The sequence below is a fragment of the Anastrepha obliqua genome, chromosome 5 (genome assembly GCF_027943255.1).
Source record: "Anastrepha obliqua isolate idAnaObli1 chromosome 5, idAnaObli1_1.0, whole genome shotgun sequence".
Taxonomy (NCBI): Eukaryota; Metazoa; Arthropoda; class Insecta; order Diptera; family Tephritidae; genus Anastrepha; species Anastrepha obliqua.
This window is the reverse complement of record NC_072896.1, coordinates 101,535,874-101,546,625: the sequence shown is the minus strand read 5'-3', so window position 1 is coordinate 101,546,625 and position 10,752 is coordinate 101,535,874. Positions and strand designations below refer to the sequence as shown.

The 10,752-nt window shown below is 35.0% G+C and overlaps 1 protein-coding gene across 2 annotated transcripts in view; it reads left to right on the top strand.

Annotated features, from left to right (window-relative positions):
• The first annotated feature begins 5,794 nt into the window (after positions 1 to 5,794).
• LOC129247614 (synaptotagmin-1) overlaps positions 5,795 to 10,752 on the top strand; it is a 42,512-nt gene continuing 37,554 nt past the window's right edge. For both annotated transcript variants that reach the window (XM_054886801.1, XM_054886800.1), the window contains exon 1: positions 5,795 to 6,127. The gene's annotated coding sequence lies outside the window, so the exon portion shown is untranslated. The remainder of the gene's footprint in view (positions 6,128 to 10,752) is intronic.

The window sequence follows — 10,752 nt, the reverse complement described above, 5'->3', positions numbered from 1 at the left end:
GGCAAAGGTTTCTGTGAAGTTTGGTTGAAATCCGATGACGCGTGTGTGTGCGGTGCATCGGTTAAGTGAGAGCGTTTTTGCTATTTGCCGCACGTATTTTTTGTACCGCACATAACATTCGTTAGAATTGAATACATTTTGGTCGTGTGTGTCTGTGCCGATTATTGTGAAATTTGGTATATATATATATTTTTCCATGGAGAAGGTTAGTATAATATGCTTATTGATTCCACTCGCCACCAGGTGGCGCTGCCGAAGGACAAAACGAGGACCCTGGTAACCCTAGGATGTGTTTTTACATTGTGGGTATCAAATCAAAGCTACTGATGAGTTCTTTAATACAGAGTATTTTTTAGATCTCTGAGTGACCAGGGTCTCGAGATATAGCCGAAAAGGTGGACCAAGGTACCCTTGGATGTGTTTGTATAATACAATATGGGTATCAGATGGAAGCTGTTGATGAAAACTTTTAAGTGAAGTAATTTTTACTGCCCGTTTCCGGGATAAAGAAAGGAGATGGAGCTGGAGGTGGAAGAGGAAAAGGAATAGCTACAGGAAGGGGAAGGGAAAGACCACTTATTATTAAAAATTAAAAAAAAAAATTCTAAAAAAATTTTAAAATGTTACATATACGCTTATTATATAAACGTTAATCTGAAGTCAGATGTAGTGAAAAATTCATTGTATCATTGCCGGCATGATTGGTGAACGTTTTCTTAATTTTTTGCAGAAAGGTTATGCTAATATGAGATATTACCTATATCATTCATATATTTACGTATTACCTGCGTACTCACAAATATACGGTTGAAGCCAATATATGTCAGTTTTTGTATCATACGATTGATATTGTTGTTTATGTGTAAACGGGAGCGCATCTATGCAAATGCAGAACGGAACAACGACGCGCTCAAACTTTCTTTCTGATCTGGCACTCGACACACTTAACTGTTAAGAGATTGATGAATAACGTCATTGAAGCAACAATTTTGAAAGGAAAATACTCTGGTGAAGAAGTTTTAATACCGCGAATACCAATGATACCATTGGATATGCCTTTTGAATTCAAACGTCTTCAATTTCCTGTTCGCCTTGCATTCGCGATTACTATTAATAAGTCACAAGGCTAAACTTTATCAATTTGTGATATTGATTGAGAATACCCATGTTTTTCTCATGGCCAACTTTATTTTTCATGCTCAAGAGTTGGTAAGCCATCGGTATTGTTCATTTATTCAACAACGCATGGAAAAACGAAGAATATTGTATACCAAAGAACATTACAATAAAAAAAGTAATAAAGTAAATCACATCAAACGTTTTTTAATTGCTACTACTATTTAAAACTTCTTTCATTACTATTTATGCGCGAGAATTTTTATAAAAAGCACACAGTATTTTTCGGCTTAATTTAATTAATTAATCTAGATTTTTTTAAAGACGACCAGCGGAACGGACGGGTTTTCCCTAGTCTATTATATTATAACAGCCGAAGCAAGAGCGTATCATTGCGTTCATACATCTCGGCGGCGCGCGGAATTTTCAATGCTTCGGCTGACGGTCTTTATTTAAATTTTTTTTTTTTCGAACGTTTCGCAGCATCCCACCCACGTACCCACCGCTACTGGACCAGCTGTCAGTTGGTTTCGTCATCCATTGGATGGCGTCTGCCTTCAGTATTAAAATCAGTCAACATGAAATGATGAAGTCAAAATGACCCCTGGCTGCCGGACTATATCTGCTCGTTGTCCATTTTGGTACCCCCATAATAGAGTGGGTACAAAAGATGTTCTTAAGGATGCCTTCAGATCTCTAAAATTTTCTGTCTCATTTCCCTCTTATAGCCCATCCTTGTCTATTAATTAGAATAAAGTGGCTTGAGTGCAGAAGGTACATTCTATAGATTTATTTTGAGTTTAATTTAATTAAATATTCCATCGAGGACTTTACAAAGCTCTTAACTCTTTTTATCTTAAGATATCCAGAACCAATTTCGACTCCTATGCATTTACTGGTCTTCGAGAATTTTATTTTTTATTATTAATAAATGTCTTATATTAGCACCAAGGCAATAGTCAGTAAGAACTTTTGTGTTTTTGACTAAATTAAATAAATAAATAAATTTTTTTTTTTAACAGCCTTCAAGTTACAAAAGACAAAATTTTATAAGTAAAAATTTTATAAATATAAATTTTTTATTGCATATAATTTATTTCATAAAAGGGAAAAGCTCAACAGCTTGTTCGCGATTTTATATAATAATATAGTAAGAAAGGCGACATTGAAAAGGTTAGAATACAAGCAAATTTTTTTATCGCTATATTTATCATCTTCCCTTTGCTATCCATATTAATATAATGCCATAGAGTGAGTAGATAGTAGTAGTGGCTAAGAAAAAAGAAAAGAAAAAAATCAATATTTTATAATAATAGCACCAAATGTTTTAAAACAATTCATGAATATTCTGAAAATACTTTTGCCGTGTTTTTCTATTAGCTGTTAAAAAGAAGTACTGTACTGCTCACCGATGGCCAACAAGAGAAAGTCTCTATGTTTGTTGGATGTTTATGAAACCATTTTGCCTTTTTTTTATTGAAATATAAACTATGTATATTATCGCTATTATGTTCTTGTTAAAGCACTTAAATTAATATTTGATAAAAAAAAAAATAATATATGATCGCTTTATTAGTGCTGATGAAAAGATTTCCCAATTAAAGCCCAAATTTTTCCATTGCAGATGAGTCTTACCACTGAATAAATGTGGGCTAATAGCAGCTGCTTTTCAAATGTTTTCCAAATTGTCTTAGTATGACTTATATAGGGCGCCGTTAGAAAAATCCGTGCAGTCCGTAGTCTCAGTTTAGGCTTTTACACTTCGTCCAAAGCTGTTCTAGTTTGTTGGTCTCTTCCGAATAATAGGATTTTCCAGCCATTTCTTCAAATTGGGCAGCAAATTGTATTTCGAATGCTTCGAAGGAGCCAAGTTAGGAGAATAGGGGCGATGAGAAACGAGTTGGAACTTTATTTCCATTAATTTTGCTCAGACTTTGCACGGCATTTTCAAACAGCGCTCGTACAAGAGCTAATAAATAATAATAATATGTATTTATGGGCTATACCATTCGACGTTATTGGAAATAAATATATGTACTTAATATAATTTTTAAGAGGTTTCATTCACTCAATTTTATATTGTAGTTACCACATTTCTTTCACATTCATAAATCATAAAAATGTATTACCAGCGGGAAGCATCGCATTTAGCTTGGCAACTCCCTTCGCAGCGGCTGTAAACAGAACGAAATAGAACACCAACTTTCGTGCTTGCATCGCCACAAAGCTTTCTGTTATGGCCGTTTGACAGAATAGCTTTTTTAAGGGACTTTTGAATTCATACACCGGTAAGTACGGTAAAATAAGCAAACGCAGAGGCAAATTAGTGACATTTTTAAAGCTTCGACAAACAGCTGGTAGATGGTTTAATAAACTCTTGGTTTATATTGTAATTATATTCAGTATTTGACAGTAGGACGTTGCTCATAATAAATTGCTTAATTAATTCGCATATAACAAATTATTTAACTCATACGAACTGGAAAGCACCCAGCCTAGTACACAACTCGGTTTTGATGATTTCTTTTAGCATCGAGATAGATTAAAATGATAATATATTACAAAACAGAAATATTATTGGAATTAATTTTTTTATTATAATCTGAAAAATAATTTTATTGCATTTTATTTTTTGAATATGAATATTTTTTGAATATTTTGGACGCGGTTACGAGTTAGATGTTACATTCGATCACTCCAATTTTTGACTACTCTAAACTAAATGAGCCCAATCAGTAAAATGCGAGGCAAACGACGGGTATTTGGTTTCAACTCTTGCTCGAGCTTTAAGCTATAGGCACGTAAGCCAGATCCTTTCGTAAAATTTAAACGTAAGTATATGATTTAAAATTTAAAGTGAATCCATTCATGATGGCTTGCCACACCTTACTGAACAGAAATGTCAATACAGTTTGCAGTTCTTAGCTGTCAAACCATAGTTATAGATATCGATAGCTCTCATGCAGCTAAAAAAACACCCGATATTTCGAGAATTTATTTATTTCGATTACAAAGCCAGAAAGGTGCCTCTCCTTCTGAAAAGCAAAATCTATAAAATGCCTGCGTGTGCTACCCTGTTATATATATGAAGCTGAATGCTGGGCTCTAAATACGTCCCATGAAAGAAAACTTGAAATAGCAAAAATGGTCAACATGGGTCACAACATTAGATAAAGGACCAAGCCGATACATTGGTGGATACCTTAAAATAGCGCCGAGTGAGCGCAAAATATAAGAAGACCGGCATCGCTGGTATTGTCATATCTATATACAGGGTTGGCCATATTAAACTGACCCATGTGATTATTAAAAAAATATGGAAAAAGAAACATTTTTTTGTGTTTCATTGTGAAAAACATTTAATTTAGTTCAAGGAGATTCGTTTACATCACTTTTTGAATATGATATCGCGCAAGTGGTCGCCCTTAGCTCGTATAGCGTAATGTGCCCGTTTTTCGGCGTTTTCCATAGTTTTGGCCAGCGTCTCGGCCGATATGGCGGCTATTTCCCGTCGGATATTGGCCTTAAGTGCGCCTAGTGTCTTTGGCTTGTTGACGTAAACCTTAGATTTCAAATTACAGTAAAAAGTTATAGGGTTACTCAATGGGTCAGTTTAATATGGCCAACCCTGTAGAAGAAGACTGTATTCGATATAACAAAGAAGGTTCTAAACATTGTTACGGCACCGAGGAAGCCAGGGTGACCCTAACATACATGGACGAAGTATGTAGATCGAAAGCGACATGAAAAATGCGAATTTAAGCACCGAGATGAGCCAATATCGAAAAATTTGGCGATTATGTACTAGGAGAGCTGACCCCAAGTAAAATGGGAAAGAAAACCAAGAAAGAAAAAGAAGAAGCATTTATATATAAATACTTAAATTAAGTAAATGAACCTTTAACGATTTTGTGTGTTCAAGAATTAAAAACAATCTCAAGAATTTCAAAAAAGTTGGGTACGTAGTTTTATAGCCCACTAAATATTGGATTTTGGAAGATATTCGTACTATTTTTTTGACCGCCCACATGCAAAAGTTTGTATGAAATTTAATTTTAATAACGGTGTAGTGAATTAGGTCGTGGTTTTTTTTCATTTTATTTAACAAAAAAAATATACTTCTTCATATCTTTCTGCTGCTCTACGATTATTTTGAACGCAGCTGCATATGCATTTTTTCTTACATACCATAAATGAACCCTTCATGGTTTTGTGTGCCCATTTTGCGCAAAATTCTAAAAAAAATTCGTAAAATCTTCGCTAAAGTTGCAAACTTCTGGGTATGCAAATTTAATATTTGCAAGCTTAAAGTAGGTTGCAATTTGCTTTGATTTTTGATGATTTCTTTTGTTGTTTCTTCCATATGAAAAAAAAATGTCAAGCATTCCTTGCATCAACTTGTGTGTAAAAGCATAAAATTAAGTTAGCTTTCAGTTGAATTCATAAGCTTTAACGCTTCTGCAGGCGAGTTATGTTAACAGTATGCTGCTATTAGCATTCTGTAGGCCGCATTTCATGCTAAACACCAGAGCACTCGACTACAACTACGTACATATATATCTAACAGTTGCGCAAAACAAAGTGAAAGTGCTGTATACCAAAAACAAAACACAACAGAAAAGACGAAGAAGGAAATTAGCAAATACCAAAAATCAAATCAGTCAAAGTACTACCTCGCCGTTGCATACAACGCTAAACTCGATACCAGACGCTAGACAAATACGAAAGCAAAGCCAACAAGTAAAACTGAGGATATTATTAACAAACAAAAACTATATAAAATTAAACAAAAATTGCTGAATTAATTTTAAGCGAACACAAAACAAAATCGTATTTTAAATTTTTTTCATGTCTCTATATGCATGTGCGTTTATATGTATGTGTCACCATGCAGGGCAAATAGAAATTTGAAGTGAGCAGAAAAAAGGAATTTAAGCAACGTCAACATATTGTAGCGGAAGTTTTGCGTAAGAAAACAGAAAATACCTTGAAGGACATTTGTGTATTATCGGTGAGTGACTGGTTTCTCAAAATATTTACTATAGTTAATTTTGTACGAAATATTTAGTAGGTATATTTTCTTTTGCAAACAAATGATGGCAAAGTTTTTCAATCATCACTCAACACAGTACTCAACTGGCATTGAGTTGTGCACTTCTTTTTTTATCAATCAATCGAACTTTTATCTGCTGTTATCTGCAAAATATCTATTTTATTAATCACAAAACTCTGAATCAATTAATTTTTGCCCATATGTTTATGTCTACTAGACAATCCATTTACGCGAGTTTGTGAACTTATTTGTCAGCTGCCAGCCAGCGGAGATTACGAGAAAGGCAAGCATATAAAAGTGGAATTTGACATTTTTTTTTTGCGTTATACCAGCAACAGCGGGGGGGGTCTTTACTTCTCAATCTGTCAATCTGTTTGCATATCAAGCCGTTCAACTAACTCTTAGCTAACGCTCCTGATGCGGCACTTTAAAATGTCAACAGCTGCTGTGCTTCTTGCTGCCACTTTAAATCATTTCACATTTCAACATCAGCCACTTTTTGCTGATGTTTGTGTGGTATGGATGTACTTTACATATGTGTGCATGCAAAGGGTGTTCAATTTAGATGCGTTTCGGATTTTAAATTTAAATAAATCAACGAAAATTCATTCCTGACATTTATGTTGTAAAGATAATCCCTTTTAAATGTTGGCTGCAACTAAATTGTGATTCGCCCATCCGTAAACACCAATTTTGAATGACTCGCTGGAGGACTTCGGTTGGCATCTCGTGCATAATTTTAGTAATGTTGGCTTCCAATGTCTCAATGCAAGCAAGTTCATCCACAAAGCATTTAGACTTTACATACCCACACAAATAAAAGTCCAAAGGTTTGATATCACACGATGATGGTGGTCGATCCACTGGTCCGAGGCGAGAGATAAATTGCTCAGCGAAACGACGACACAGTAAAGACATTGTTTCACGGGCTGTATTGTAAGTAGCGCCCCCTTGTTGTAACCAAATGTTGTGGAGCTCACCGGCTTTAATTTCCTGTATTAAAAAGTCGTTTAACATGACACGCTAGCGTTTGTCATTCACTGTTATATTGGCGCCAGCCTCGTCTATGAAGAAATATGGGCCGATTATTCATCCAGCTCAGAAACTCACCAAACGATTGTTTTTAGTGCATATAATAGCTGTTCTTGAATTTCTTCGGGTTGCTCTTCAGCTCAAATACGGCAGCTTTGCTTATTAACGTAGCCATTAAGCCAAACATGGGCTTCATTGTTGAACCCAATACGTGGGTCTGAGCGTGCAATGAATACTTTTAGAATTGTACGATTTGTAAACGTTGTTTAGGAGTAAAGCTTTCCAATATGAAATATCAATGAACACTGAAAAAAAAATGTATTTAGTTTTACAGTAGTCACGCGTGATCTGTCAAAAAACCCTATTGGAAAAAGTATCCCCAATCTGATCACCCTTTATATACACTTGTGGGCACATAATTTTGTCATACAATCTTTTTCAATATTCGCAATATTTGCTATGCTAATTTTTTTCGTATTAAATATAAAATTTGTTTTATAATAGAGACCTGATGGAAACCTAATGGAAACTTTGAAACAAATAATAAAGAATTTATAAAAATTTAACAAAATGAAAAAGTTAGATCAAAATTTTTAAATTTTAATTAGAATTTTTGGAAAAATTAAAAAAAAATAAAATAAAATAAATGTAAAACGAATTTAATTTTAATTGAAAAAAATTAAACCAAGTTTTTAAATTCTAATCGAAATTTTTTGAAAAATTGAGAAATTAAAATAACATATTAAATTTGAAAACTTTAAAATGAAAATTCCTAATAAGGTTTTCGGAAAATATAGGGGTTAATAGGGGTTCTTGAAAAGCTTCTGGGAGCACAGTTTTATAACCCATTTAAACCCAAAATATTGGTTTGAAGTTGTTCAAAAATCGCCTTGATTTTTGACAGTTTTTTCCATACCAAAGTGCACAACTTTCTTCCATGTACTATATTTCCGAGCACGCCCTTTATATGGCACAGAATTTGAAATTTTGAAAGAAAGGATAGAACTATGATTCATAAGGTTTCTGTTATCAAATGAATTGTATTTTCACAGCAAATCAAGGAAAAAAAACTTTGTCTTGAAATTTAAATGATGCGAGTAGGTATTTTAAAAAGGCGCAGCGTGTCTTAATTATACGACCACGAGTGTATGCCATATGAACAACTTAAACGCAACTCATTCACCCATTAAATATGCGAAAAAGTACACCTTTTGAATATTTAATACGCATATGATTAATGCATTCTTGGTTGCTTTGGACACGCAGTCGAACGGTAGAGTTAGGCGAAAGGACAACCATCAATAAGTGTGTACATGTGTGTATGTGTGTGTGCATGTAGATCGCATGTATGCGTCTGTATACTCACTTGTGTATTTGCTTTGGTTGTATAAATATTATATTTGCTAGCAGCTTGTTTATTTGAAAATATTGCAATGTCGGAGTTGCTTGCCTATCAAACGCTACCACACCTCCTGTGGCGAGAAATATAATATGCGCTACCAGCACCAGAATAAAAACAAATGTACTATAAGGTATATCCACCTTCTATTACACCGTTTTACACCAAGTCATCATTATCTTATTTTATTGTGCCACCATTTATGCTGCTGAGTGGCTCTGTGTTGCTGTCTGTTTTTATTATCCTGCCAAAGAACTTTTCACTTTAGACGCATTGTTGAGCAAATAATGAGCCACACACAATGCCAGGGGGAGGGCACGCTCAACGAAGCTACTTATATTTACACTTCCTTTTCTATATCTACGCATATTTGTATGTGTTCACGTATATCCATAAATTTGTGTTTATTGTTTTGGGTTTGTTATTCGCTCTGAAAAACATATCAGGTTGCAATTGGCTGGATGGGGGATCGCGCACAATTAAATGCCATTTCACGTCTTTGGCTAGCGTTAGTGGTTGGTGGAAAGAAGATCTAACAGCGCAGGTTTAAGTTTGTTTTTACGCCGCAGGAATGGCGCAATTGTTAAAGCAGCACCTTTTGGCTTGTAAGCGCAAAATCTTCAGCAACAACTTATGGTACGCTTGTGTGGCTACAGTTTTAATGAAAGTGAAAAGTTTTGTCATTGTTTCTTATTTATTTTTAGTTGCCGCAATTGTAAGACTCTTGTCCTTCGGCGATTTTTGTGTACACATTGTTGACAATTCTAAATTGCCAAGTTTTTGCGGAGGCGAAGACAAAACATTGTCATTTGGAAGTTTGCTCTTGTTTACACATTCGCGTGAGGTAAATAAATGGGGGTGTTTTGTGAGGGTAATTGTAATTTCTACCGGTAAGCGGTAATTAATAATTTCTCAAATGTTTTCTTGGGTTATTTGCTATTCCCTTTACATTCGTATTGCTGGCAGATGGAAGGTCGAAAGAAGGTTACTCATACGCCCAGGACATACCACCTTGATCAAATAGTTAGTTCGGGCGAATCAAGAGACGCTTTGTTGATTTTGTTATTTCCTTTTTTTTTGCTAGGTGGCCACATTTTGATTAATATTCCTAACAAAAGTATACTGTCAGTGCTTGACATGTGTAAAAGTTACGCAGTGTTGAGTAAATCTAGCTCTGCCACTACGAAAGTGAGAGAAAAGTTAGTCAATAACCGCAAATTAACCAGCAGAGAGCTGACAGAAGACATGAGCATTGTTTATAGATCCATTCAGGACTTTGTAGTTAATGATTTGGGTTGGCGCTATGTTACTGCAAAGTTGGTTCCAAAGGACCTGAATGCTATGCAAAAGAGGGTCGGGGTTGATATCGAATATCGCCAAATATATGATTTCTATGGCTTAATTCAACACAAAATTCATCAAACGCTTTATTACTAGAGCTACGACGTGGGCTTATGAGTAAGACACGCAGTCCGGTAATCCAGGTACCACGCGAATGAATGGAGAGCTTCGAATAAACCAGAACCAAAAAAAACCACTTTGTTTTCAGCTAAAAAAGAAAACAATGCTCAAGTTTTTAATGGATTACTACGGTTTTGTATTCCAAGAATTTTTGTAAACCTCCAAAAGGTCAGGTAATTAATAAGAACTACTTGGGCGTTTTGAGGCGTTTACGTGAAGTTATTCGCAAACACGAAAGAGTTTGTGGGAAAACAGCTCGTGGATTTTGCACCATGACAACGCATAGTATCATCATTATCCGTGAATTTTGTATCAAGAACGGCAGTAATACGGTCCAATAGCCATCGAGATCTCCTGATATGGCCCTTTGAGATTTTTTGTTGGTTTTTTATGTTTGATCGAGTCAAAAACCCACTACTGGGAACCACTTTGGCGTTTTAATAGGTGATACCATTACTTTGTATGTAAGAAATGGAAGACGGCTTCGCTGGCTATACCAAAAATAGAGTCCATAAATATTTCGAGAGCTGGACCAAACGGTGGTATAAGTGCATTGCAATTGAGTTGAGTACTTTGAAGGCGATAAGATCACATTTGAGGAATGTAATTGCCTTTAGAATTTTCTAAGTATATTCCGGGAACTTTTTGATTGAGTTGGTATTCGTCTCATTCACTTAAAAGAAATTTAGCT